The 16,917-nt window shown below is 41.4% G+C and overlaps 1 protein-coding gene and 1 long non-coding RNA gene across 15 annotated transcripts in view; one reads left to right on the top strand and one right to left on the bottom strand.

The window, feature by feature from the left end:
* Window positions 1-16,917, bottom strand: part of LOC114793594 (RNA binding protein fox-1 homolog 3-like) — a 306,221-nt gene that overhangs the window by 140,704 nt on the left and 148,600 nt on the right. The gene's annotated exons all lie outside the window — the stretch shown is intronic.
* LOC114793596 (uncharacterized) lies at window positions 48-614 on the top strand. Its single transcript, XR_003750265.1, has 2 exons — window positions 48-124; window positions 278-614. It is a non-coding gene; the product is annotated as an uncharacterized LOC114793596 (long non-coding RNA).

The following is a 16,917-nucleotide window of genomic DNA, read 5'->3' on the forward strand; positions in this document are numbered from 1 at the left end:
GTAAATGTGTGTGTTCAGCACATTGTGGCTGGCTGGATATTTGAAATGTCAGGACATTTACTCTGGTGGTGTGAGGCACATCCGGACCCCCGTGCTGCCGGGCGGCTTGCGTTGCGCACCGGCCGTATGTATTATTCATTCCGGGGATGTATACAGGGGCAGCACACTTGACTTTGTCAACGTTCTGTAAACACATGCACTAAATTATTGAGGTGTCTAACGGAGAGTGGCCCTGTGACTCTCTCTCTCTTTCTCACTCTGTGTCTTTTGCAAACAGCTTCGGGCCCGATGCCATGACAGTTTGGATGGGCCGTAACAAGAGGCTAGCATAAGCACCTCCGGACATGCATTAAAAATGCAGGAGTTGCCACCACCCTCCCTCCAATGGGCTTCACCTGCCAATTCAGTCCATCATGCTGTCGGTGCCGCATCACTGTCACCTTTGTCACCCAGACGAAATGGGCCTCTGGATGTCCCAAGACTGCAGAGGCTGCCACTTCATTACTTTAGCAACACACTGCCAATTTGTACTAGTAAACCATTTAGGATAAATCAATAAAAAATTGTGACAGGAATTTGTACATTTTTTGGTTTCAATACAATGAAATATTTCATCTACACATCTAATTTTTTTTTCTGAAATCAAATTTCCGTACATACATATGTATTCTAATGTATTGCAAATGCTATTGTATATGATATTGAGAGGATATTGATTCAGCAATGTAAAGGTTGTTGGAAAAGCCACTTGCTTTGTAAAAAAAATAAAAAATAATTAAATGGACAAACAGTAACAAATTTAAACATACCATATGTGCCAATTAAAAAGGGAAAGAACTGCTCGCTGTATTGTGCACTGTATCAATTATTCATATGCATTTTTTTTTATTCAATAGAATATACAGATAAAAAATGTCACATAAAAGGTTTAACAGTGAAAAAAATATATACAAAAGGTAGAGTGTTATTTATTAGGCACTCCTGCTTAATAATGCTGTTTAACTCCCTGTGATGTGCCTCTGATCTCTGGCCTGGTTCAGTGATCTGACAGCTCCTCTCTAACGAGGCTGGAAAGCAAACAGCGCTCCGTCATTTTCAAAAGCTTCATCTATGTACAGACACAATATTGCCACACTCGTGAGTAACTCTCAGGGCACTTTCAGGCCCCAAAATATGGGAATAAAAGAGCATTTGTGAACAGAGCAATGGCACATTTTCTTGATCCATAAAGAAAGACTGGATTATTGTAAAGTTAAAAAATGATTGGCCATCTATAAAAGTGAATTTTGACTGTACTGAGTTCCCGTTGCTGTTCTTCAAATCCCAATGAAGAGCAAAAAGCAAACATTCAGCAAATTTTGACTTTAGAATGATTTTTTTTTTATTAATTAAAAGATACTTTTGTAAAAGTTTTGTAAAAACTTCTTCACTATGACTTTCCATTGAGTTGCTTTATAAGACACGACATTAGGATTTCAGGAGCATCCATTTGAGCCGCTGCAGTGGAGCGGGCGGAATGATCGGTGTGCTTTTCTATAGTCTCCCGTGGCCCCTCCTGACCCTCTGTGCCTGAATCTATACTTTCAGAATAATGCTGAAGACCAGAGACGTTCAGGGGCATTGACCTCAAATCTACTTCACTTGCTTCCAGCTTTTGGTATGTGGAACAATAGATACAAGGCTTGATGCTTTAAAAAAATATTTCAGGTCTTCTACAGAACCGCACAATACATTTAAAAAGCCTTTTCAATTAATTGTTTCTCTGAACCCATTACTCAATGTTACATCATATCTGGCAATTGTTACATTCTGTGATATTTATTGAGACTGAAAACTAGGCTAATCAAACAAAGGCATCACTGTCACTTCACCACAGCAGTGCCATGTTGGAAAAGTTTCATTCTGAGTTAACAGAACAAAGAAGATCAGGGAAAAGTTCTGCTATTTGCCCCCCAAAAAACATGACGCCATCTGCAACAGTTGTAATAAATAAAGTGTGTGGTGAGATATCCAAGTCCGTGTTACTGTCACTGCAGTCGAATGTGTAAATAGTTCATGTGCATCAGTGTGCAAGTTATATGGGCAACATATAGAACATACCACATGTGTTGGCATATAGAACTGCATTTTAGCTGGACACATGTAGATGTGAATGTAAAAGCCGACCTTCTCTCATGCACCCATGGTATTTGTCAACTGTCCACAGTGATCACTAACCTCCCAAGCTTGCAACACAGAGCTAAATGAGCAAGTTTCTTCCCTGGCGTCGTCAATAACCACACAGCCACAACGATCGTGTCAGCGCCCAGCCCCGGCCAACATCCTCCGTAATTAATTAGTTCATGTCTCTTCAGCTTCAAGACGAGGGCAGCACAGACATGGCCACTCATCCATTACTGATGATGCCCTAAGGTCAATGCCCTTAAATCGGGAGCGAAAAGCAGCCTTGGCAAATATATCTTTGACTGGGTTCCTCCAGAGTGGACAAGATGAGAAAGAAAAATTACGATACCGCTTGGCCATAGATCAAAGCAAATTTTGATTGTTAATTAGCATTAGCATGGGCTGGATCTATACGGGAAGGAGTGAAATGATGGCTAGCAACATTAGGCTGAGTGCAGTGTATTGGCATTTGCTCCTCTGAAGGACCAAATCGTCTCTATTGTTCCAATCGACAGGGTCTAGGCATACCCTTCCATCTTAGTCGTACTCTCACTGTCTCTTGTCCTTCTTTCCTGCATTCTCCATGTTCAGTTTCTTGATCTGTTCACTGAGGGTCAAATGGCCACCAAACATTCTGCATGCCTTCCTGATGTCACATGACACTGCCAAAGATATAAAATGTGTTGTACCGTCTTCTACTTCTCCATTTTATTACTTTATGTTCTTTTAGGAAAGGCATTCATCCAAAGAAAACCTACAGTCAAGGACAATAGGGGTTTTTGAAAACCATTTTCTGAAATGACAAATCCGGTCCATGATTTAGTCTCAGCTGCTTGCTTGCCCAACTTGTACTGGGAGAGCCATAATAAACATATGAGGGATCATAATGCCACACATCTAGATCAATCTTAGGCTTCTGCGAACCATAAACCTTGAGCAAATGTGCTGTCAGTTGGCCACAAAGTTTTTAATCATAATAATTTGAATCGGATTAATGGCAAATAAATTAAAGAAATTATTTTATTTGTAGCTAATTTTTGCCAGATCGTTTTTTTTTTTTTTTGGGCTCACAGTGATGAAAAACGAAAAACCGCATGAGGGCAAGGGGGAGAAAGAGATAGAGGAATGGAACTGGGAAGAGTAGGCTGCTATGGTCATCTCTTTAAAAAATTGCTTTTAATCAAAAATTTAAACAGTCTGCAATCTTTCTGCGATGATTTCATTACCCCCAGGAATCAAACAGTCATCCATTCTGAAAATTTCCTAACTTGCAAACTTTGGCGTTGGGGGCGCTAAGGACACAGCTCTTCTTCCTGAGGACTGAAGGGCCAAGTGGCCGAGTGGGGTGGGGAGCTCATGAAATATTCATGTCCCTCATTCCTCCAGTGGATTTGCTTACTGTTAATCTTTAATGCAGATTAAACTTTCTCAACAAAAAGGCTAATTGACGTCGCACACTTCCTCGGGATAGCAGAGATAAGGACATGTAATTAGGTCCACCAGTCACACCAGTGTCATGGTGTCTCGCGATGTCCCGTTCGCACGTAGAGGGTGACACAGAGGTTGGGGCCAGAAAAAAAAAAAAAAAGAAGATCTGCAAATCCTGCAGTAACCGCACCTTAAGGCAAAGTACAACACGGACAAGACAGGGGAAAGATAAACTTTGTAATACAGTTGGCCAACGAGTCCAGAAGAAACGTTCATTTTTCATTGCCGCAAAATTAATCTGCTTCTCGGCTTCCGCAGGCATTTAGCATCTCGCTCGCGATCGCCCGCTCCCCCGCTGTTTGACATTGTCACAACCCTGGACTAATATTGATTGTGGTATTATTCCATTTATTAAACACTCCTCCGTGGGGCCCATTTTCTGCGCAGCGCTGGGTTCCCCCCTCACCCACTTTTGCGGGGTACACTGAACCGCATCAGGCTTAAGCGAGGTTGACACATAGGAAGATGAAAGTCTTGTCATTCATTTGCAAGTGACAGGCTGTGTATGCTAATGTCCAAGCGTCTTTAGCTCGGGGGAGCAGAATGGATGTGATGCGGCGATGGCGTCGGGCATGTCAGAGCAGCCGAGATGAACAACTGTTGTGCTGCGAAGTCGGTGTTAGCATTCCAAAGGCAGGGGGCAATTACCCTCGCAGCGTTATGAATTTGGAGCATGATGGACAGCAAACTGGAGACTTCTTTTTTCAAATCCTGCAGGGCAGAAATTGTCGTTAATCAAAAACAGTGTCACGCTATGCGACTTCTAAAGAGGAAGTCCTTCTAGAGAGCCAGCGCGACTTCAGGTCAAAAGGGAGAAAGTGATAGAGGGCACTTGGATAATGGCGTCTTACTGATGCCCATCTGCTCGCAGTGAACGGTAGACGTTTCCGCCACCAGTGGTCTGTCGGCGACAACACGAGACTGGGCCTAAACCGGGACCCCTGTCACACAAAATTCCTGTTGCCAAACTGTCACGTGTCAATATCGGAAGACTCTGAAGGTTATTGGCATGGCGCTGGCTGCTCAGGTATTCACAGAGAAAGCAATTTAGGGGCAGTGATTAAAGAGTATGGATCTTCGGATGCTCAATAAAAACTTTGAAAGCATTAATACTAGAGGTCAACTTATTTATATATTTATTTACTGGTGTGGACAGTGCCACACAGCATCAACCGCATGTAAAGGGATTATTTGCAGTGTGAAATCTGTGAAAGTGATCAATTTTTTTACATTAACTTTGACTTTAAATGCATTTTTGTGCCAGTTTAGAGTTCAGTTTGTGTGTAAAACGTTGTTATAAAACACTGTTTCAAAAATGAATTCATGGTCATGTTTACTGTTTCTAAAATGATTCCCACAGTTCAATGTTAGCAATGTCTAACTAGTAGTCAAAAAGATATTATTGTAACACTACAATACGGATCTATTGTAATTTTATTTTTACGTTAAAATAATGATTTTATAAAAATAGATTTTAATGGAAGTTTACTGTTAATTAGATTCAATATTGCATTGCATGAAACTGTTAGCATTTTCTATTTTAAATAAAAATTATTAGTCATCCTCTGATCTTGCATTCATGAAAATCAGATGTGCAGAAACTTCTCAGAACCCCAGGAATCTGAGTTCACACTAAGGTATGCAATAAAGTGACCTAAATTGCACATGAAATATTCAACACACCATACAGATTCCGCCCCTAATCATGTTCAGGGGAAAAAAACCCTATAATGGAGTATTGACGGGTTTTATTAAAGCATACCTGACTGCTTCGCAGAAGAGGAACTTGGTTGGCCGTGTATTCAATGTTTTCCACGTTCAACAAGCCTCTTGCCCAGAAGTTTTAAGGCCTTGTGGCCTGGTGCCCTTTACTGCATTGACCAGCTGGAAGGAGGAGGCAAGTTCCAGTGTGATTAATGCTGCTGGCCCTCTATTGGCACGCGCAACACTTCAACCAATAGGTCACCTGTTTGACCTTGGCACAGAGGCGCAGATCGAAGATGAGTGGACAGGAAGCCTCATCCACATGTGGGAAAATACGCATTAATAAATAAAATAAATATATAATAGGCGCCCACCCGGCAATCTGCAGACCTCGGGTGTGTGAAACAAACTAATTTGTAACCTGCCAGGCTATACCCTAAGAACCCACATATAACCACCTACACACACACACACACACACACACACACACAGAGAAAGCCGGGCAGCAACACAGCAAACCAACCTGATCATCACACATTCCACCGACAGACAGTTTTCATAAAGGAATGGAACACGTATCATAAGATATTGATCCATACCGAGTGCCCATTCTTAATAAAGGTATTGATGTGTGTTGGAAGTGAAATGCTTCACTTTAGTTCAGAAGTTAGGACAAAAAGGAAAGCGTTCCTGCAAGAATGTCTTTTGCATTCTGTAAGCCAACGGTGCCGTGCACGTTCTCTGTGGAAATGAATGGTAGCAAACAACTTATTTTACCCTATTTTTCACACAAAATATGAACTCAGTGTAGCATTTCTGAACTTGTCTCACTCAGTTGTGTCCTGTGGATGACTTGCAATGACCTATCATCTCTTACATTCAATGGGTAACACCGTTACGTTTAAAACTGCAGAACATTTTCTAACATGATGTCAAGTACGTCTTCAAGACTTATAAAAGTACACAGAGAAAGGACTGGCTGCTGTTATCTGCATGTTGCAGGGGAGAATTGAGTTCTTTAGTACCTATTATCAACATATGATTATTTTCAAAAATATAAAATTCAAAAGAACCTAATCTGCATACATAAAGTGCCTCTTCCGTGCATCATATCTTCTTTTTTTTCTTTACTTGTAACACCACTTGTTGACAGTTCCATCCACACACGTCACAAATGCATCATCTCAGGACAACGTACACTACCTTGTATTGTTGCTACTGTAGAAATAAAGTGCAGTGAATATGACAGTAAAGTAAACAAATAAGTATATACACATTTATTTTTAAATAAATTAAGAGAGGAGTGATCTATTGAAATGGATCATCTCCACTTCAGGAAGCCATGACTGGTGGATCAAAGGTTACCCAATAACACTGAATGTCCAAAGCAGCTTCATCATGTGGCTCTGTGCTGTGACCACGTGACACACAAACACACAAGCACACACATAGAGCAACTTTCATACATAATGTATAGACACCCTAACACAAACACACACACACACACACACACACACACACACACACACACACACACACACACACATCATATAAAAATCCATGTACACACTCACACACTCCAGTCTCACACTATCAGAGTTTCGTGGAGGAGGAGAAGAGCTGACTGCAACATTTTTCTCAACTTCAAAAAAGTAGCCTGTGTCAAAATGATAAATGGTGGATGAGGGGAGAGAGGGTGCGTTCCTACATTAGGCTGTTGGGGAGCCACAGCTGCGAAGCTGCAGCCCAAATGCAATCGCTTCGGTGATGAGGTTACACTGATGTTTCCACAAATCAGAAAAGACGGACTGACAGATGCCATGCGCTTGTGATGGTCAGCTCTAGATTTGACCAGAGGATCAATCTGAAGAACACTGTGGTCATCACAATAGGCGTTGGGTGTCTTGTTTCTAGCTTTCAGGTTTGTGAAATCACTGGTGGAGCAAGAGTTCATATCATAACAAAAATTAATCATGATTAAAAGCCTGAAGGACCTTAAGAATCTACACTGGTCCTGTAGGATCAGGACATCATAGTGTTTTACTGAGTTTATAGATTGCTGTTATATACATTAATGCTACATGTAGCTGCATACAGATTGTACAAACTGGTTTTTCAAAATTATTAAACATCATGAAGCATAAAAGGCAACAATTAAAAATTGACTACTGCCGACAATATGATCAAATGTACTGCATTTTGCTTAACGGTTAGTTTTAAGGCCGTGAATTGGCCAGCAGCAGGTGCTTACCCGAGCTGCATTTTGTTTGAGTTGCATTATTTGATGAGTTTGAGCCAAGGAATTTATGGCAGGCATCTTCTCTAAACACACATACTGAAATGGAGTGTGTGAACACTGCCCCGCGCACGCATAACAATCGTGGCGCATACACGTGGATGGTTCTCCGCGGACTGGGCGCCATGGGCAAGACTTGGCAGCCATGAAGAACAGCTTGACTAATGTACATAGCAACTTGAGTGATGCACATATATGAAAACAGGAGGGGAGACAATATACCTGTAATCCCCACATCTCGTTTTTTTCCTCCCTGTAATACCATTTCATTTGCCTCCTAACTGCAGTTTGTTCTGATTTATGCTAATTTATGTTGCATCCGTGTACAGGGGTACAATTACAAACAGGTAATAACGCGGTTATTGGGCAAAATGCACAGGGATCTGAAGTATTGAGTACGCAAAGGAAGCAGTGAGAACAAGTTATGTTTTCAATAATTGTGAAAGCAGCTAGAAACTGAATTGTTGGGATCATGGGTTCTTATCAACTTTTGCTGCACAATGCTTTTAGTAAGTTAAAGCAACAGGTCACTGGGGCACAAAAACTTTTTTTGGTGAATTATTTAACATAGAATTATGAAATTATTTGTTAGAAGTGCATATATTTAGCTAATTGGTACCATGCAGTAATTAATTTATAGAATTACATTATTATATAAATACTAATGGTGTGGCATGTTAAGTTTATTACCTGTAAACACATTCATAAAATGTTTTAATGTTCATGTTTTTTTATCACATGAAAAATAGATTATTTTGTAGTTTAAGCAACATTGTATTACATTCATTATTTTATTGAAAATATTTTCATATGTATGTTTTCTCAAAAATGTGTCACATGATTATAAAAGAGTTATTATTTAGTATTTACAAAAATGTACATGTACACATTCAAAGACAACAGGCACTCAATATAAATTCATACAATTCCACAAGAGCTGAAATCAAGAAATTATCAAATTTCAAAATATTATTTTACAAACTAGACTCAGAAGCCTGCAATCTACCAAAGATAGACTACAGGTTCATTGTGACAATATCCAGGAATCATTAAACAACTAAAACTGTCACAGATCCTGATTATCCACAACGCCAACAGGCGGCCGACCATTAAGCCATGCTGGTTAATTTTCTTACGTGTTTCACTGCAATGCAACTCGTCCTTTACTTGTATGTCCCATGATCCTTGAACTCTCTTTGGCCCTCAACTCACACTTCCCCGTTTTACTCTTGCTGTTTTACTTGTCCTTGCTGTGCTTGACCCTCGCCTCTTCCTCGACCACGCTTCTTGCTCTGTGATTCTGCCTGACGGATGTCGCCTCCCTACTGGGTAACAACTGTTGTGCACTTGCGTCCTCCAACCCAGGCCATGACAAAAACTAAAATTCACTTCAATTTGCTTTAGCAGCAACTCCCATCTTTCCACTCTCCATGTGATCCTGCTTGTCCGACAAGGTGGCATGTTTGAATGGAGAATGTTTGAATGTAGTTCCATTCCAACGTTTAATGTAGATTTACACTTACATGTTTCGCCCTTTTGAAAATGGAAGTTCTAATAGTGTATTTAGTCATCTTGGCCAATACGTATTCCAGAAATGTAAGCTAAAATGTATACATTATAATTGTTATTAATGGTCCAGAAAAACCTTGCAAACAAGACGTAAAGGTATTATTGACCACTGATTTAACCTTCTCCCAATAGAAGGGTTTGATGGGTTGTGCTTTCATATAGGAAAAGTGATTAGGTAAGGTACCACATTTGCCCACTGCAATGACAATAATCTTTATAGTGCTGTTAAAGAGACCCTGTCCATTTGATCAATCAATCTTGTTTTCAGAGCCCTGGAGTAATGAGTTAATTGGTTTGATAGTGAGGTTGTAATTGGGTGTGACATGGCAGTTTTAGACTTCATTGATTGCAAATACATACAAAAAAAAAATAAAAAAAACAAATAAAGAATAAGGAGCCAAAGGAGCTAAAGCAGAGCAATCCAGAGAATAAGCAATCGGTTAAAAGACAAAGAGATCCCAGATAAGATAAAGTGCTGCACCCCTATTGACTTCTGTCAGATACGAGCACGTTAAAGAGTGCATTAGGGATTATGGTGGATTACGTATATCGGATCTCCTGAGGGGTTATCAACAGTCATGTTGCGACGTGTCAGCTAAGCACTGAGCACTTCACTTCTCAACTCCCACTGAAACAGAGGAAAAAAGGAGGGGGAGCAAGTCAGATCCTCTAACATGAAGGATGGTGAAGAAAACCATCAGTACAGTCAGAAGATTCATGCGTTTAGAGAAGCAATTAAACTCACGGTTTTTATTGGGGGCTTGAATGAGAACATCCTCCCAAGGTTCCCACTAGCGTCTGAGCACCCCCCACCCGCCCCCAACGGAGGAGGAGGACGTGACCCGTGATTTAACATGCACAACCCCGACACACATTAAAACACATCTGAGCTTATTGCATGTGCACCCCCCCCACTAAAAAAAAAACAATTTAGTTTCCATTGATCGCTTTTCACGCAATTAAATTTCCATTGATGGGGAAAAACGAAAAAAAAAAAAAACCATCTACGCTTGTGTGAAAAGGCCTGGGTCAGTAGTTAAGATGAGGGTTGGCACCTTTCTTCCAGCCTCCCTCTGGCCCTCCCCCACGAGCTGACAGACCCCATCGCCAGCCCCTCCAGGTTCTCCTTCCGGACGACAAATAACTCACCCGGCATGAAAAAGCGCCTGGCGTCAGATTATATATCCGTCTTTATTTCCAATATTGCCTCTATGTTTCTGCAAACTTGGCTGATTTTCTAAATTGTGTAGTATTGACTGTTTCAGAGTCTGACCAAGCGAGTCTGATGTAACACATTGGGTGTAATGATATCCCAGCCGCGGGAGGAGAAGCAGTGGCTAGGGCAGCACTGGACAATGGCCAGGCCTTGTAACCATTAGTCTGCTAAGAGGCTTGGTCCTGTTCCGGCATGACAGGCTCAGTGTCGGCACAAATGGAAACCCAACTCAACCAGCGCGGGCGATAGACCCTTCCCCTGTGTCCAAACAGTGAGGGATGCCATCTTTAATCATCTCTGGTGGAGCAGTCAAGGTCACTCTCCAGTGCCGGGGCACGCTCCAGCCAAAATCGAAGAGCCCTCCGGCGAGGATGAGAAGTTGTTTTAAGGCCCCGCGATAATTCAAACCGCGGCTCGATATTTATACGCAAACCGAGCCAGGCTGGGCGGCGGCACGGCAGTCCGAGAGGTTAAAAAAGAACACGCCGCGTCGTAAACGCTGAAGAGGGGAATAATTCCCCAGCGCCTTCCCAAAGGAAATCCGCCCTTAACCCAAAGCCGCGGGATTTGACAAATGCCTTCCTCAACACAAGCTAAGGAGACAAATGTTACACTTAAACAGAAATACTTAATTTCCGCTTTTGGCAACCGGAGGCAGATATCATTAATCAAGGGGAGCCAAGCATGCTCAGTGAGAACCAGATGATCGCCCTCTTCCACTCAATCCATCAAGTATGATTGGAGAAAGAAAAGGTTCAGAAATTTTGAGCTTGCGCCCACGCCGGAAGAGTAATTACCCCTGTGCCAGTCGCCACGGTGTTCCGGCGACACCTCGACCTCTCTGTTTTGCATTCCGCACGTTACGTGTGCGAGAGCGTCGTCACGCTCCAGGTAGGCGACGGTGGCGAACCTTCTGTGCATTTGAAACATGGTCAGAGAAGATCTGAAGCACGAGACGCTAGGCCGCAAATGAGCTAGACTATTACGTGCCGAGATGGATAATCGAGTGCCAGCTTCAGGAAGCAAACGGCACATTCAGCTGAATGTATTTAAGTGCATGACACTAAAATTGATGGCTTCTATCTCACCATTTGCCGCTTTTGAGAACTGTGTCAATGAATGTTCAGCGTTAAAACAGAGTTATTTGCATATTAACGTATCGGTGCTAATGACCTGACATTGCGGGGACTGACTTTATAATGTCTTCACTGCACATTTGGTGTAGTACATTTATTATTAGCTATCAAAACGTACATTGTAAAAGTCTATGTCTGTACATTCCTCAGGATCACATTTAAAATACTAGATAAGTACACTGAAACAATCAGAATGAAAAAAACTAAATAAATCAGTTTGAAAAGTGCCATTGCAAATCAATTTCCATTACAGATTTGCTCCAAACCAGCACACTATTTTAAAAGTCTAAATAATAAAAAATATTGTGAAATTGATATTTCTTTCTCTTGTTATGTCATTTTGAGAATCACGACAATGAATGGCCTGAACCCTGTAGATTTTGCCAGATTTATTTCTATTTATTTCTACAAACCCAGTAAAAGATTATATCTTATGCTAGCAATTATTGCAAGTCGATGCCCGTGTACATGTGAGCAGCTGCATTTGAAGGATTTCGGGGAGGTTATAGTCTGTGATTTCACAAAGGATCTATGGATTCAGAACCTTTGAATGGCCCATTCTACTAGTTTTGCCAGAAATTCTTGTGTTTTACAGAACTGAGACAACGTTGGCCATGTGAGTGACTTTTTAAACGTATGTCCATGGCATTTTTGCCATTTCAACTTGTACAATTTAAGGGTTAATGGAAACTTAGTTAGTGCAATCTCACCCATAACATGGGGGGCGGTGCCTTCTAAGAGGATGATGACCTCATCAACTGGACATAAGTTGCACAGAATGGCTGATGCATATAAAATTAATAATGAAAAAGTTGTTTGTTATGACCTTCAGCCACCAGAGATTCTTGAGCAATTGAGCATCAAAAACCTCATCACAATAATAAATCAGAAGAAGTATTTTGGAAGAGACAATTCCAATTTGTGACAATTTCTTTTAGTAATCATTCATCTGAATAAAAGATGGTTGGTGTGGACCAAACAAGGGTCCACTAACACAGAATCCAGTCCTCTATACATTCGGTGAAGTTCTGAGTTGCTGTGTGTGTGTGTTCCTTATGAAACTTACAACAGTGCCAGAGAGGAGAAGAAAAAAAAATCCCCTTTCATTCTGCTGATGTACAGGCATGGCAATATGGCCATAGGGGTTGTCTGAAGGTGACTGACAAGCAACTGTAATGAGAGTTTACCAAAAAAAAAAAAGTGGACCGAAGCTCCTATCCTTGCTGGTGATTACAAGACAGAGATAACAGCTTTATTTAAACCTCAGCACTTTTGCCTCTCAGTTCAGCAAAAGCATCTGCTGCATCAACATCCACCCGTAAGACCAATGCTCCCCACTGCAACAACCTGCATTAGCATGTAATGTAAGCCTTTTTCATCTTTTTAAAATTTTGCTTTGGTTGCCCGTTTAAAGAGGGGTGCTGAGGAAGTGGCTGGCGATGTCACTTGGTCCGTACGTATGGAAGGCCATGGGCGAATGACCAGACGCTGATGCTTGACTGAGTGACAGAGGGAGATATTTTTAGAGTCGATTTTTTTTCTCCTACAGTATCAGCGAACACATCATTTTTCATTTAATCGCTCACTGTAAACACAATGATAAAAACATGAATGTCACGAGCATGACGGCAATTTATGACAACAATGATCTAAACAGTATGACAGATGTTACAACACTTGATGGGCCGACAGTTTATGTCCCATGCTGATACTGTCGAGCCGTTAGACGGGATCTGGGCAGATTTATGTTTCTATTACAGTGTGCCATTTGAAGAGAATATGACACATACAATAAATATACAGTTAACACATACTTTATAGATTCTTTCATTCTGGCAACATTACACAGAAGTTTCATTCATTAAAATCAGTTGGTAATTGATTGCACCCTTACACATTTTGCTCAAAGAATTTGGAAAGCATCTAATTTTACTTCATTTAAATTTAATTCTATTGTACCTGGCTCTAAAATGATGTATTTAATGTTGTCATTAACATTGTTGCACTCATATATGTAAGACTAAATGGGAAGAAGATTGTTAGATGCTCAAATCACAATACAACCTTTTTAAAAGAATGGACACAAAATATTTCTTTATCAATTTGTTTAAAACGTGCCAATCGTGTCCTCTTCTTAAAAGTGCAAATGAAGTTACATTTTGACTGACAAATCTTTCAATTTTTTGAAAAATTTTTTGAAACTGATTTCAATTAATATCCTTTTTCAAGCATTGCTACATTCTTATTATATGTTTCTGATATGATTAAATGTAAATTTATCTTCTTTTCTCATTGAAAAAGAAAAAAAGTGGATGAACCACATCCTGAAATCTGCAGAAGTGGTATTTTCCAAAAGTTTAGACCACATGGAACCTAAGTGCCTTTTTGCTCCCAGAGGGCCGTAATTACTGCTGACATAAGGGTGACAGGATCATCGAGACTCACGCGACACAAACATCGAAGGACACAAGCAACAGTGAAGTTCCACCTGCCCACCAGCACCGCGGGGGGCTCTACACCTGACCTCCATCTGTGAGGTACGGCTGGTTCGGCTCAATGTTAAAAGGGCATGGATGGTACCATGTTTCCCCTGAATGCAGACCACAAACATTGGCACGTGGTCTGGCATGCTAATTTCTTTTCTGGTATTGGTCCTGAAGACACACTCTGCTCAAAACTAGCCTTATTATATTGTTCACTGTAAATAAAAAAAAGCATGTTATATTCCTGTATTACTGTAATGATGAGTAAGGCACACACTGTGCATACTATTAAGTGACAGGACACTATGGATACGAATGTGAAACTATGAATGAACACATGTGGAGTTATGTACTTAACAAAAAGTGGAGACCTGGTCTCCACAGTCACCGGGCCTGAACCCAATCGAGATGGTTTGCGGTGAGCTGGACCGCAGAGTGAAGACAAAGGGGCCAACAAGTGCTAAACACCTCTGGGAACTCCTTCAATACTGTTGGAAAACCATTTCAGGTGACGACCTCTTGAAGCTCATTGAGAGAATGCCAAGAGTGTTCAAAGCAGTAATCAGAGCAAAGGGCGGCTAAAAATCTACCAAAGTAAATGGTCATGAAAATAAAGAAAACACTTTGAATGAGAAGGTGTGTCCAAACTTTTGGCCTGTACTGAATGTGTATATATTTGCTTTTCTTTTGCATAAAACCCTAGGCAGAAAATACTACTTCTGATTACTGTAATTACTAGAGAAAATGTGTGTGTGTGTGTATGTGTGTATGTATTTGTTCTGTGTGTTTGGCACACGTGACTGGAGGCCTAAATCAGCCTCTCTGTCTGTCTGCTACTTTGACCTTATAATATCTCCCTTTTATTTGAGAAGAAGGGAGCCTCCAGTCAGTCATAATTGCAACTCAGAGAGGGAGAAAGATGTAGAGGCTATGAGCCCTTCTCCTGGTTAATCAAGGTCTCGCTTTCGGTCGTTTCTTTTCTTGCGTGTGTGATTTTTCAAAGTGAAATATCTTTGCAATCGGTGGAGAAATAAGCTCCAAGTGCTCCTCTGGCTTGGGCCGTTAGCTAATTAGGCATGAAAACACTGGGAGCTGTTGATGAAAGAAAGGGAGGAAAACAGCGTGCTCCGAAGACAGCTCACGTTTCGGGAGAAGATTTTTCTTACAGTCCATGGTTTATTATTTTATGCGTACTGCTGGTGATAAACCAGTTATCTAGTGACTTTAATAACCAGTGGGAAGTGGAGTGAACCGAGGAAAACACAGGCCCAGTCAGGTGGCAGCAGCGCTCAATGGGCTTTGATAGAGGGCTTGATAAATGGCCGGCTGCTGGCCGGAGAGGCTGGCCAGGTGATTCAGCGGTGGCGGCGGCGGTGGCTCTTTAAACAGCGTAATGAGGCAGAGAGGACGGCGGCTGCTGCTTCTGCCGCTCCGCTGGGCTTTTTACGAGAGGGCAGCCCCCGAGGTTCCTTCATTCGTCCCCCTCAGGACACACAGGGACACGCACACATAGGAAGTCCCCGGGAGAGGGTCCTTCAGGGAAACACCTCACCCTACCACACCCCTCCTACACCTGGGCAGGGTTCAACATTAGACACAATACATCTCAGTCTGAAGCCAGGTGGAAGAGAAACTGAAAGCATGTGTGTTCGGTACGTGGAGGGCATAATATGCAAATGCGGGCGCGTATGCATTACTAGCTTCAAATTGTAACTAGCTGACAGCAGAACTGAGGAAAGAGGTAAAGCTTTTCGGCTTCAATGATAGCATATAAATGTATGCACACACGGATGTGGCTCGTAAAAGAATAAACACATACATCAGTCGAGGCCATTAGAATTTCAAATGCAAAGAAGCCTCTTCCCCTCCCTGTTTTTATGATATGTGTCATTTCACACGAGCAGACGAGAGAGCACAGCTTGAGGGGAGGAAAAAAAAATCTGTTGTTTGAACCTGTAGATGTCACTTTATTGGCAAAAGTGTAGGTCCCTTCAATTTATCGTTGGGGGTAAGTTGACAGTGGACATTCAAGAGCTGATATGATCAGTGTTTCTGTGGATCGTCTCTACTCCAGTGATGGCACTCTTAAATTGAGAAGCAGAACGGAAGAAAAGAGGTTTGGGGCGGAGGATGAATTAAAGAGCCTCCCCCCGAACACATTTTTTTTCTTGGTGGCGTTTAAAATCAATTCATTCAGCGGACTGCTGACACAGCCAGCCCCGGAGATGCCAGGATTTATGGCTCCCTCTAATGGGCATGCTCTGAACAAAAGCCCTACCGTCAGCACAATCCTACCAGCGCTTGGCTATTAAAGACCCAGATACCCATCGCTGAGACAGAGAGAGAGAGAGAGAGCATGAAGGAGAGAAGCTTGTAAAATACATTTAAATGGCAAAACCTTACACATGTTCAAATTTCAGAATGAATATGTGTGATTTCTGGTTAGGATGAAGGATTGACGAGACACATAGATCACTGAAGGTGTAATATTCACATAATTCTAAACAGGAGCTCAGAAACCAACAGACAAAAAAAAAATAACAACCAAATCAAATCTCACAAATTCTTAACCAGATTATTGATGGATTAGGCACCAGGCACACTTTTTAAAAACAAGGTGTTTCAAAAATATTGAGACATTAATTTAGTTTGAAGCACAGATGTGTATGGTTGAGACTGTTAGATAGTTATGGTTGAGTGAGGTAGGCAGGAAAAATCTACAATGGTTTGTGGATGATATTAATATTTGCAAAAAAATGCAGGCTGTTTCAATGCTTACATGTTATAAAAAACATCTAAGTAATGAATGTGAATGGACCAATAACAGCTCTCTGTGGGACTCCCTATGCCAACAGGCCTGAA

Source organism: Denticeps clupeoides, chromosome 7 (genome assembly GCF_900700375.1).
Source record: "Denticeps clupeoides chromosome 7, fDenClu1.1, whole genome shotgun sequence".
Classification (NCBI taxonomy): domain Eukaryota; kingdom Metazoa; phylum Chordata; class Actinopteri; order Clupeiformes; family Denticipitidae; genus Denticeps; species Denticeps clupeoides.